Source organism: Sturnus vulgaris, chromosome 18 (genome assembly GCF_052056855.1).
Source record: "Sturnus vulgaris isolate bStuVul1 chromosome 18, bStuVul1.hap1, whole genome shotgun sequence".
Classification (NCBI taxonomy): Eukaryota; Metazoa; Chordata; class Aves; order Passeriformes; family Sturnidae; genus Sturnus; species Sturnus vulgaris.
Genome location: NC_142260.1, coordinates 12,189,684 through 12,203,391, shown reverse-complemented (window position 1 = coordinate 12,203,391; position 13,708 = coordinate 12,189,684). Strand labels below are relative to the sequence as shown.

Genomic DNA, 13,708 nt, shown 5'->3' with positions numbered 1-13,708 from the left:
GAGCCTCCTAGAGATCCCCACCACACAGTGTTTAGCCTCAGGGCAACTTTTTAAAGAGATCTTATTATTTAAAATACATTTAGTATTTCTCAAGGAAAACTGATAGCCTCAGAGTTCTCCAGCATAGCAGAGTTGTTCTGAGACACTGCTTTATCCAACCCAAGCATGTAGCAATGACAAGTATATTTTCTAGGAGTACTTTTTTAACATATAACGTTTTAAACACATAATATATAATTTTGATACAGAGATATAATAATAAAGCATTTCCCTATCAAATACGTACACAAAACTGCTCTGATGGAATACAGGAATATTTTGATTTGTTACCAATACCCTTTTATACAGCCCTTAATATTGTAGCAATTTTAAGAGTTTGCATCCATGTGTGTGTTTCCTAGAGCTCAAACAACAGTTTAAGACTTTGTTTTCTAGGTAGGATACTCCTGTCCTAGCCCTAGTCATTTTTCTGAAAGTTCAAGCTACTCCTGAAGTCTTCTGTGTGCTGCAGTTCAGAAAACAGAAAACAAAAACTAGGGGCAAAAAACAACCACAAACCAACCTTAAAAACACCCATACCTGTTAAAAACAGAGATCATTAGTCCTATGTAATTTCATTATGTAGTCTGTCTCCTCTACCCACTAAATTATTCATTTTTCCAGCCCCAAATATACATTCAAGTGTGAATGTCTGCTGAGATTACATCTCTAATTTTTTATTTTTTTAATAATTAAAGCATTTTGTTTTCCTGAGATAACAATTTGCCCAGTGAGGATTGTACCCAGTCCTATGGATGATCTGCATTCCCGACAATGGGCAGTATGGAAAAACAGCAGGAGCTGCTAATATAGGGGCAGGAAGGTCACTGGTGCCTTTGTGACAAATAATAGACATATCCCATGTAGTCCTGCTGGATAACACTCATAGCACACACACAGGAACTCATTCAAGCTAGCAGACTTCCTGAATGAACAATGACAGAAGATAGGGAAATTAGATGTTAGTCAAACATTTTATGTGAGCTGTGGGCTCCTGGCGTGCTCAGCCACGGAGCTTCACCTCTCACAGCTCTAAAACCTTCCTGTGCTGTAAAGCAAGGCTGGGGCACCCCACAGGAGGCTTGCATGCAGCTGAATTAAAACTGAAGGTTGTGTCTTGGCTTTAACTAAACCACAAGAATTTCTGCTGTTCTAGGATTAGCTTTCCTGAAACACCTAAGTTTCCTTTCCTATAACATTCCTAGGTTTTAACTTATCAAGATCATTGTAACCTTCAAGGCTGCAGTCAGAAGTTAAAATATCTTTTGGCTAAACATTCAGCTGCTTAAAACAAACAAACACACAGAGCTTGGGTCAAACTTTTCACTGTCAATTAATGATGCTTTCCCCACTTGCATTTCTCCTGCAGATAAGACTGTAGTTATTACAACATAGTTAAACCTGAAACATGAAACCACATCTGTGATTTCTCTGGAGCTCTTTGGAGACTACGAGCACAGAAAAACCTGGATTTGTCGGCAGGATTTTTATTTTATTTTCTTCTGAAACACTGTGGAAAGAGGAGGAGGGGAACCTGAGCTCAGATATATTCCTCATTCACCAACCTCTGTAATTAGCTGTGACTAACTGGCGCCACATGGGAATCCACTTGCAAAGAAAACTTTTGAGAAACCTTCCTCATTATGCAGCATATGCACAAAAAAAAGATGGTCAAGTACTTATTTAATATACTAAAGATTTCATACAAAATGGGTAAATCAAAGAGAAGAGCAGACATGACTGCAAGAACACCTGGATTACAGATTTAGGCTTCAGGCATTTAAAACATGGAACAGTGCATAATTCCTGGCAGCACTGCAGGCTGGCCAGGCAAACTGAGGGTCCCTGCCTTTTGGAGGGGGTTCAGGCCTTGCCAGAAAGCCAAGCATGTGTTCAGAACAGCAGCAGGAAGACAAACAGCTCCATGGCAGGGGCTCAGGTTGAGGTGGCATCACAAGGAAGGTGAGCTGATGTTTGCTGTGTTGCAGTGAAGATGAGATGAGATGTGTGTGCTGTGAATCCTGTGAGTGCACAGTGGATGGCTGGGTATCCCAGCAAAATTTAAATACGTGCAGGAAAGCCACAGCCTGCCCTGTAGGTAGGTAGTGTCCTGTCAAGGGGGATCAGAGAGGGATATTTTACTCCTGTTAGTGCCTTTTTTTGCAAACATAAGAATTAAATAGGGTCACTCTCAATGTCTAAACAATTTAGAAGAAAAAAAATTTGTGCACAGAGCTAGGAGCCTTCTGCAAAGTATTTTCATTACTTACTGTGAGAAACCACTTCCTATCTAGGAAGAAATGTAGATAATGAACTTGAGCTGCACTGTCATGGTTTAACCCCAGCTGGCAACCAAACACCACACAGCCCTTTGCTCATTACCTCTCACAGGGTGGGAGAGAGAATCAGAGGGGTAAAAGCACATATACCCACTCATGGTAAATTACAATCAAGCACAAGTAATTAATAAAGGCTACTTAGTTATTAGTAGCAATATTTCAGACTTGACCTAATTCTTTTTCCCATAGATTTCTACGTAAAAGATTTCAGCTAATTCCTAAAACTCCATTTTTAAGTATAGATGGCAATAGCAGAAAGTTACTGGCTGTTAAATAATGCCACAAGGGAGGCATGGATGGAAAACCCACAGGCACTGGTGATGAGAGATTACAAATGATTTTGTCATTTTATGTTTGCTGGACCAGAACACATCCTCACCCCCATGCCTGGTGTGTCAGCCCGTGTGCAGGAGAACCTAAGTGAGGCTCTGCTGGTCAGAACACTTCACAGCATCCCTCACATCCATCAAACCCTCACAGCAACTCCTGATCCCACAGCAACTCCTGATCCCACAGCAATTCCTGATCCCACAGCAATTCCTCCTGATCCCACAGCAATTCCTGATCCCAGCTCACTGACAGCTCAGCCCTGACTGCAAAGCTTCCTGATCACTCAGGGAGAGCAGCTATGCTGGCACCAGATGTGACACAGGGAATATCCTCATGAAAGGCAGACACCTGGCCCATCCTTGCTGTCCTCAGTTCTTCATTTCTGCACAGGAATCCCCACAGATCCCCCTCCACCTGGCGTGTTGGAAGCTCTGTTTTCTGCAATTAAAAGAATGCTTATGCAGTAGGCTGCAAATTATCTTCACACCTTGTGCTGCAAGAGATGCAGACATTTCTTGACATAAGGCCAGGAAGGAGGGAATGTGAAGCTTCCCAACAAGACTCATCCTCCTTTTACAGGTGCATTGGGAGAAGCCCCGGACTGGACACACAAATCCATCTGCTTTGAACAGCAGAGAGCTGCAGCTTCAGCAGGTGATCAGATCTCCCTTCTCCCAGGTAAGCACTGTATGGCTTTATTATTGTACTAATACATTAAAAAACCCAAACTGACCCACAACAAAAGCACAGCGATGGAGCATCATTTCATGATACAAAAAATCACAACTGCTCCTCGGTGCATTCACCTCAGAAGCAACACTATCACATGAGGAAAGGAGACACAAAGCCATAGCCAAATTCATCCAGGTAATACAGAAATGTCAACTCCTTCTGCTTTTAAAGGATGGTAACTCCTACAACCTACTTTCATCTCTTCTCTGACTCATGAATTTAATTACCTGATCCTCAGAGTTCAACGACTCAAAAGGTAAATGTACAACGAGACCTTCTAGATTCACATTTTCCTCTTAACTCCACCAGTAAATCCATTTATTTCAATAGTTACTTCTAAACTGGATTAGAAAAAATATATTTTCTCATAGTTCTTTATTCCCAAGTATTCATTAATTTTTAAGGCTACCCAGTCTTTTAGGAAAGCTTCAATTTTATCCTTAATCCAATGAGTAAAGTGCACGGGAGGCAAAAATCTCAATCTGTCTCCTTCCACAGGATAACAGCAGAGGGAGTGTCTAAAAGGCATCCCAGTGGGAAGCATTTCCACACACCCAGTAACAATAAGGAAATGTCTCTATTTTATCAGCATCCAAACCCAGCTCACAGACCTGGCTCACGAGGGAGGGAGACAGTCCCAGCAGGACAGAAATGGTGGGACAGGCCATGCATGTGCACCCAGACTCGTTCCCTTGTGGGACTGCCCCACAAACACATCCCAAAGCACCTGCTCCAGTCCAGGTGAAAGCTGCAGTGGGCAGGTGAGACCTGGACTGGAGAAACCTGGGCTGGAGAAACCTGGAGAGTTGAAACCTGGACTGGTGAACCCTGGGCTGGAGAAACCTGGGCTGGTGAAACCTGGGCTGGTGAAACCTGGACTGGTGAACCCTGGGCTGGTGAACCCTGGGCTGGAGAAACCTGGGCTGGTGAACCCTGGGCTGGTGAACCCTGGGCTGGTGAATCTTGCAGTGGAGCAGCAGAGAGCAGAGTGCAAAGTGACAGAACAGCCACAAGCAGTGCCCTTTGGGCAGGAGAAGGAGAGGTTCCCAGTGCCCCCAGGGCACACAGCCGCTTGCCAGGGCCAGCAGCACACGAGCCCACTGCCACTCACCCCACGCACAGAGTGCCCCTGGGAATGCACACAGGGACAAGGGCAGGGAGGAGACACAGCCTGTGTCATCACGGAGACAAAAGACTGAGCAGAGCAGGTGCACAATGGATTGAGGAAGCACATTTTGCAAAAACTTCTGTAAAGGCTCTGAAACTTGCCTTCGGTGACACAAAAGACATTTTTTGGTTAAGCTCCTTTTTACAGCGAAGATTCAAATGCTTTTTTCATAATGTAACAACCACCAGGAAATGGTAAAGGCTAAATTGTTTCCTAAATGTGCTCATTATATGCAGTGTTGTGACATCAGGGAGAGGCACAGCCCGGGGGCTCCAGCTGAATGTCATTCCCACTGGCACTTACCTGCTGTGCCTCAGTGTCCCATTTAGAAAGTGAGAATAATAACACAGAACAGAAAGATGCACCACCGAGCCTGGTTCCTTGGGATTTTGCTTACCCTGCATCTTTAAACAGCTGAAGCTCTCACAAAAGTGAATTATCAGTACTGTAATTATGTTAGACATGTTACTGTATGTACCTCCTTATTACCAGGCTGCACTTAAGTCAGGAAGTCTCTAAAACATAGTTCAGCTATTTACACAAGGTTAGAAAAACCTGAAACCTCGACAACCCACTGGTGGTTTTGATTGAAGGTTTTCTTGCAGGTTTTTCTCTCTCCCTCTTTTAACTTATACTCCATAACCTCTGAATGCTGCTTATTTAAATGACAAAGCATTTGAGAAGCATGACCCCCCATCTTCCACCGTGTTTGGAGGTAAAGAGCCCATGCAGTGCCTTTTCCCTAGGGAGCAGCCTCACAATGAGAAGCTGCAGGATCACCTCACCAGCCAGTGTGACCTGGCATACTCCTTGCACCAAGTCATTCTCAAATTCTACCTCAGACTGTACAAATTGTCAGTGTAGGTTTTAGTTTATACTCCTGTCAGATAGAGATTCATGCCTGGATCTGTGAGAGCTGTGAAAGGAAGGAAAAATCCAGGACCTTTTCTGCTGCCATACATCATGTTCCATGGATGTGCTGATCTGGACCAGATTATCACATAACACAGGAACAGGACAGGAGCAAGTGCAGCTATAGCCATCCATACAGCTGCTAAATGGTACATGAAAAGAACTCCCTCCTGCAGCTTTCCTCTCTCAGTGTCTGCACATCTCTGCCCTTGCTGCCTCCAGCTGTTACTGACAGGAAACTCAGCTCTGGTCCCCACATCTGCAGCCTGCTACCTCTGTGGATACCTTTCCCAAATTTGTCTTCTCTGATGCTCCACACCAGCTACTGACATCTTCTACCCTTGGTCTGGAATGGTTAGTGATCCTTTTTGGCAGGGGATTGTCCACTCAGTTCACGTGTTTTGTGTTAATAATACCAGAACACCACAGACAGTATTTAAGAAAACTCATCTGTGGGGAAGATGCGTTTTAATAAAAAGAAAACCAAAAGAAATTGAGTTAAGAAACACATAAAAACACACCAGGGTTTAAGAAACTTCAGAGCAAAGAAGCAGACAGGAGGTTGAAACCCCAGTAATGTCACAGAGGATCAAAAGACACTGAGGACAGCAGGACACAGAGCACAGGGCTCCCAGAGGAGAGCAGTAAAAACCACAACGAAGCAGAGCAGTGGACACCACCAGGAAGCCAGTGGATACTGGAGGTGAATTTCTCTAGCTTATGATCCAGACAACCCCTGCTTCAGTATCCAAATTGCTCATCAAAGAGGAAATTTCCTCCAAACCTTCTGAGGCTTTCCAATCTCTAACTGTATTGCAATTATTTTATTTAGGGCTTTACTTAATGAGATCTGGGAGATATTTTGATATCCCAAAAATATGAAAATAATTCAAACTTGACTCAAGGGCTAATTTCATTCTACTTTTAAAAAGAACAGAATTACAAAGGCCAACGAATAGAAGCAAGTATCAGACCTTACAAATTCCTGTGCAGCATATACTTGGGGCTGGCTTGAAGGATAGACCTGGTTTAAGTTAGGACCAGGCTCAAATGGATCCATAGATCAATTACATTGTGTTTCCCCCACATGGCAGTGGTGCTGCAGCTCAGACCCACAGAGCACATCCTGGGCTGACCTGCAGAACTGCTTCTCATTCTGGGGTGAGCACATTTACTCCTTCATTCCCACACTGCACCCCAGTGCAGGGTACATGAGCCCTTGAAGCATCAAAGGATGCTGCAGTGCTGAAAAGAACTTAAATGACTCAAGTTCTTATGGCAAATTTTTCTGGTCTTTGTAAAAACACAGAGAATCTTAAAATATCTGTCCAAAGGAAGGAGCTCTCTGGTCCTGAAGCTCACCACAACATAAATTGAATGTCTGTTCCCAGGGACATGCCAGGGGAAAGAGGAAACAAAAGAAAAAAAGAGCAGCTGTCTATAATTTTGATTCAATTTTGGTCAACAACTGTGCATGTTTAAGAATTATGCTTGGATGCTTGATTTCTTATAGTAAGCATGATCATAATATGCTATTGTACCACATCTTAAATTAATTTTCTACATTCCTCTTATTATCTGTGCAGGAAATGTGAATTGACAAAGCTTCATACCCAGGTCAGTCTGGGAAAGGCTTTTACTAGCAGTCCTGCTTCTGTGATGACAACACACAATAAAGTAGAGGAAAAAAAAAAAAAGTAAAAGACCTCTCCCCCAACACACACTTAATAGTGCATATCTTCAATCCACTGGGGTACTCTGTGTGTTTGACATATAAAAAAAGCAAAATCTGAACAGGTCTAATTACATCCAGTAGTTTCTGCTGAATATTGCATATATTTGTAAAATCAGCAGTTGGAAAATATTAACAGAAACATGCTGGCCTTTAAAACAATTAAGCTACATTTCAGTGGATTATGAAAGAAATGTTGCCAGATAGAAGTTAGTTTTATAAACAAATAAAACACTCCAAAGTAGTTATGTCAATCTGCCCTATTAGTGAAATTGGTTCTTGCTCCTAAAAACAGCCTCTAGATATTAAATAATTTGGAATGCTCCTTAAAACAGAATTCTTTAGCATTAATAGTTTCTGTAGTTTCTCCAAAACGCTATGAGGGTCAGCAGATGTGATAGCTTGTTCATTAATTAATGCCACAGACCAGACAAATTCCAGACATACTTTTATGTGGTGTTTCAGCACCATTTTATATGTTTATATCTGCAGCCTGTACTGCTCCTAATATGTACAGCATTTAATGACACCTACAGGAAAGGTGTGTCTTTTTTATATTGAGGAGCTCTACCACATAACATCATGAAGAAAAATGTTTGGGTCTTTTTGCCTTTATGTTCTGGATGTCTTAGTTGCCCATGCTTTTCCCATTCTAATTTTCAGAGTTATCAAACCAGTTTGATGTTTCTGAAAAATAAATAAACCAAAACCAAAACACTAAGCACAAACCTACATCACAATCACAGGAACTTGAAGGCTTTCAAAAACTCTTTCAAGTGCTTTACAACTAATAAATAATTTAGGATCAGAACAGTCTAGACAGAGCACTGTTTATAGAGGTACTGTGCAGAACTAGGTTGGCTAACCCAAGAATAAATTAGCCAGAATGTAGGCCTAAGTAATTTGCACAAAGTCAATCAGATGGTAGAGACAGAATTCTGCCCTCCATGATTTTCACCATTAGTCTTTACCAATAAGTCAATTATTCTTAGCTACTCTGATGACTTAAAATAAGACATTGAGATTGCTTATTGCCAGATGGTGCTGTTTATCTATAAATACCATCACTATTTTTATTTATGTTTTGCTCAAAATGCTGGCCAGCATTCCTCAATAAGAAACTGAAACTTTCCAGGATTCCTGCTAGGAAAACCAAACAAGGCTCACATGTATTAAGTCTTCCAGACACGCACAACCCACAATATTTAATTGTAGGAACTTGTAACGTAATCTTCTAAATATTTACAGAAAAGAATGGAAACAGTTAGTTATAATTAGGTCACAGGATACTCCCAAAATTTCTTGTTTGTCTGAAAGTCTGTGTCACCTTCCGTTCCAGCTTATTCCTAAAGCTTGATGTAAAGTCTCTTACCTTTACTAACCAGATAAAAACTGAGTTTCAGTGTCACAATACATGCTTAGCTGGCATTTAGGCTCAGTCTTAAGCCATAATTTACTGGTTTAGAGTTCAATTATAAGTTTTTGGAAGTGTCATTTATTTGAAAGTTATGTAGATTTGGTTCATTTTCTTCATTTATTACAGACCTTACTTCATGCATAAATTTAACACCTGGCATACTCAAAATTTCACCTTTGCTGAAAACCATGATCCAGCTTTGGGGTCTGCAGGAAGTTACCAGCTCCATCAAAAACCACTGCTGCCTTATTTGCTAAATTCTGTCTACAACAAACTTCTTCTGTAAAGTCATCTGGGGAAAAGGATGACCATGGATCTCAAAATGCATATCACACCTCCTTCTCAGCTCAGGAAACCTCAGGAGACTTGACTGCAAGTGAAGCTCACACAAACAGAAAATCCTATACCTGATTTATACCTGGTGCAAACAACATGTGCACTTGGGTGTGGATATATTTATATGTATGTATAGTATAAATAAACATTCATTCCCTGATGCTCTGCTTGGATCAGGGAAACTGAAAAACAACTTGCAGAAATGGTGCAGTGCACTCCCAAGCCAATGAGAACTCCAAGTGCTGCAGCATTCAAGCATGGCCACAGTAATGTGAGCAAACATTTTCAGGTTATTACCTGGAGGAGCTGTCTTATGTATGAGCCAATTCAGCAAATCAATTAAAGTAATGCAGCTACTTGATCAACAGATGAGCACAAAGGGAAAAATATGACAGAAGAGACCGAGGGAAAAACATAAGGGTCATGAAAAAAAAAAGCAGCTTAAAGGAGTGGAGAGAGCATTTGGCATCACAGAGGTAAACAGAGCATTATTTTAATTGAAAAGGATCTGTTTAAGCAATGGGTCACTCGTTTTTGTTGCCTTCAAGATTAAACAAGGAACTCTGATGACAATTGGGTCATTTACACAACATTTCATTTTAAGGCCCCCCCACCTTTGTGTTGTCCTTTCAATGAGGTTTGTGGGAGATGTGGATTACCACAGACTGAAGGAGAGTTAATCTGACTCTTCTGGTGAAAAACTAATAATATTAGAATAATATTTCTAATAACAGAATGATTAGAAACCAATGTAGCAGAACTTCTGGATCTGTGTCAGTTATTTGATCATCAAAATATTATTCATGTTCATCCCAGTTCTCACCTTGAGGGAAAGAAGATTTCACCCCCAAGTGTCTCTGAGGCTACACCTAATTCCTCTCAAGAGCATTAATGAAAAATAATTAAGTGGAAGCCAACAGGAGAACAAGGATGCAGGGAAGATTAAAATAAAATTCCAGATTTTATGAAGAGCCCGAGTTGGCTCCCAGGGGATTGCAGTGTAGTCCAAAAGGCTGATGGAACTGCTCCTCCTGGAGCCACAGAGCAGCAGCTCCAGCCAGAGGCACCCTGCAATGGGCAACCAGTGGTGTTTGTGGGACTACAATCCCCAGAGCCATGGACTGGGCTGGGCTGGAAGGGCCCTGCCCAGCTCCAAACCCTGCCATGGGCAGGGACACTTCCACAGGACCAGGCTGCTCAGAGCCACATCCAGCCTGGCCTGGGACATTGCCAGGGATGGGGCAGCCACAGCTTCTCTGGGCAGCTGTGCCAGGGCCTCAGCACCCTCACAGTAAAGAATTCTTCCCAGCATGGAATTTAACCCTCCCTCCTGTCGTTTGCAGCCCCTGCCCCTTGTGCTGGCACTTCATGCCCTTGTGCAGTCCCTCCCCAGCTCTCCTGCAGCCCCACGGGGCACTGGAAGGCTGGAGGGTCACCCTGGCTGTTCACTCTTCTCCAGGGTGAACAGCCTCAACTCTCAGCCCATCTCCACAGGAGAGGTGCTCCAGCCATGCTGTAGTTTCACAATTATATATTCATCCCTTGGGTTATTATACACTCATATTTTTTTAAAAAGATGCATTCAAAGAAAAGTTGTGAGCTCATATTACAAGTTCTCAGCTGAAGTAAATTTTTTACTGATGAGTTACCAGCCTGTGAACTGGTGGTTTATAATAGAAAGGCAGACTGACATTTAAATAGAGTGGCACTAGAATAATGGCTTTACATTAGTATTTTATGGGAGGCTGAATAACCACAGAGTTAACATACTGTATTTTCTGGCAATAAAAAATCCTTTGAAAACAAAAGGTCATTTTATTTGATAATGTAAATGAATTAGATTTGTATTGTATGACCAAGAGAGTAAAGGAAAGATTAATTCTTAGAGAAGAAGTCAATATATCAGGATGGCCAGGATTGGTTTGGTTTTAATTCCTTAAGCATGCTGTAAAGCCTGCAGTTCACAACCCACAGCCATATATTGCTGTACACTGGGGGTTTTAATACAGGCCCTGGGCTTCAGTCTGATCTGATAAAAATCTGAAACTTGCAGTAGGCCATTATGTGGGCAAACTATTCATTTTATATTCACCTCCTTGTCGTGTCAGTGCAGAGGTCATCTAAAGAGGGGGCCTAATTAATCAAACTGTCAGAGCCGATGAGGAGGAGCATGTTAATGGGACTTTTATTTCACCCAGGAAAGCAGTGGTCTGACAGGAACCAGAAAATATGGCCTTGATGTTGCTGTTTATTAGCAATGCTGAGATCAGTAGCAATAGGTGCCAAGCAGCCTATGTTTGATAAAGCACTGGATGTCAAGAACCTGCACTAACCAGAAATCAGACAGACAAGAGGCAAGAATCACCACATACTGATGACAACTACTGAGCACAGGCAGGGCTTGGGTGTGAGCACAGACCTGAGCCTGCACAGGACACATTCTCCTTCTTCAAAAGTAAATTTAAAAAAACCCAAAAACAACCCCAAACCCAAGCTAAACAATCCCTTGCCCCCACATACCAAAACCCACCAGCTGTTTTCCTGCTCTTAGGGGTGAGGCTTTGCAATATTTAATGCCTATCTGGCTTGCCTACTAGGCAAGCACGGTGGCACAGAAAAAAACCCTAAATTTGATGCAAGAGTGCTGAACTTAAATGATTGTCTTGATGGGAGGCCATGGTGGTGCAGGGCCAGCACACCACTGCTGTCCTCTGAGAGTTGTCAGGGCTGTAAATGCTCCAGGAGCAGCACAAGACTGGCACGAGCTGAGCCAGAGCCATGCAGGATGCACCAGCTGAGGGAAGCACAGCACTGGCAGGAGTCAGCTCTGTGCACCTCCTGCCTGTGCCACATTGGGCACTCCATGACTTCAGCCCTGGCCCCACTAAACACAGTGATAATGCTAAAATAAACACAGCAAGGGTTTAATTTCTTGCCCAAAACCTTCCTCCAAAATTGATGTTCTTAACACAAAATGCATGCCCAGAGTAAAGAAGAAAACAAGGATATCTAAAAGGGAGTGAGTGGGAGATATAAGAGATGCTCAGTTTTTGAAGGGCACTGGACTCATTTTAGCAGCAGCCAAGGCATTTGCTGCGTGGGTGATATATGTAAAATTTTAAATTAATTATTTTAGTAATGCTCCCCTACATGATTTCTCAGACTGCAATGTATTTTATACTTCAGGCCATGAATTAACTACTTTCCCAAGCCATTTTAATTATTTCCCCCCCCAACACCATTATTTCCAAATGAATAGAGAGCTAACATTAAATAGCCTTCTAAATAGAGAGCTGCAAGAATCTACTCTTGTAGGATAAAGTACTTTGAATCACTACCCTAGCAGTGCCCCCAAAAAGGTTTAAGCAGCTGAAAGGAAATGTATTGCCAAAGGGAAACCTCAGACACTAACAGGGCATGCAGGTCCCCAGATGAGTCAAAAATTTTCTTGGTGGAAAAGGAAAGCTACTGTGGTTTTAGCTGCTGCCATGGAACCAAATACCCTCATCCTGAATTATCTTGCTCTTTTCTCCATTGCCTGAGTCTTCCTCTCAAAGCCAGCAGTACGAGATGCTGAATGAAATGATTCAGAACCAAGTTCTGTGCCTGTGACTGGGCTGGCTCAGGCTCCCTCTGCTGTGCTCCATCCCAGAGCTCTCTCAGACAGAGGCAGGAGCTGGGAACAGATGTTCCTTGCAAGTGGACAGGGACAATTCTGTCTCCAGAGGCTACAGGGAGGCGCTGGCAGAAAGGTGTTTTAGCAAAACAACCTGGAAAACATCCTGCTTCTCTCGTCAGCCTCCCCTGCTCCTCCCTGCCCCAGGCACTGCTCTCTTTTGGTGGGACTGAGGAGCCCGGGAGGAGACCACTGACAACATCCTTGTCGACAAAAGTGGGAACATCTTTTTGGTTATTTGGTCTCACAGGGTTCAAAACTTCAAGCAGCCCAAATATGGGACTGAAGAATTATAGAACTGGGTCGTTCAGAGCAGGAACTGCTTCCCAGACAGCAAAACTCAGCTTTACCATCAAACTACAGCTTTAAAGAGAAAATGCACTCCTGCTGTAAAACAAATATATGAAGAACAATAAAGACACTCTTCCCGTCCTAATCTTCTGCTGTTGACAATGCCCTTTTGAACAGTTAAAATTATATTTTCTTTTACACTTTCATGCCTTCTAATTTAAACACTAAGGCACATCCCCTAGACTTCACAGAAAATACATTAGATTAAAAATATATGCAGAAAGCTAAAATGTAGTTAAAATAACTACCTTTTAAAGCTTTAGATGGCTGCTTTCAAAGCTACAAGAAAAATAAATGTTGATGCGTAAAATCTTAATGGTTATGAGCCACATTTTTATATTTCTCAGCGACAGTGGTGTTAAAAACATTAAAGTCAGTTCACTATTACCAAATGGAATAGTACAAAAATTTGGGACTATGTTGAGTATCTTTTAAAAAAGTACTGAAGAGGGTGTTGTGTCACTGACAGTGTATTAGCCATCACCATGGCATTCTGTTAGTGTAATGATTTTATTGCCTATATTGTACTATTAGCTTATTGGAGGGGAGGTCTGAATTTTTTCTAATGTCACAACTTCATTTACAAACATTGTGTAGTCGAAGTAGGACCACAAATCTCCTGCTTCAAAGGCTTTGCAAGAGTGTATTCCTAAAATGCCTGCCTAACTTCATGGAG

At 42.2% G+C, this 13,708-nt stretch overlaps 1 protein-coding gene across 3 annotated transcripts in view; it reads right to left on the bottom strand.

The window, feature by feature from the left end:
- Positions 1-13,708, bottom strand: part of MPPED2 (metallophosphoesterase domain containing 2) — a 103,927-nt gene that overhangs the window by 8,225 nt on the left and 81,994 nt on the right. The gene's annotated exons all lie outside the window — the stretch shown is intronic.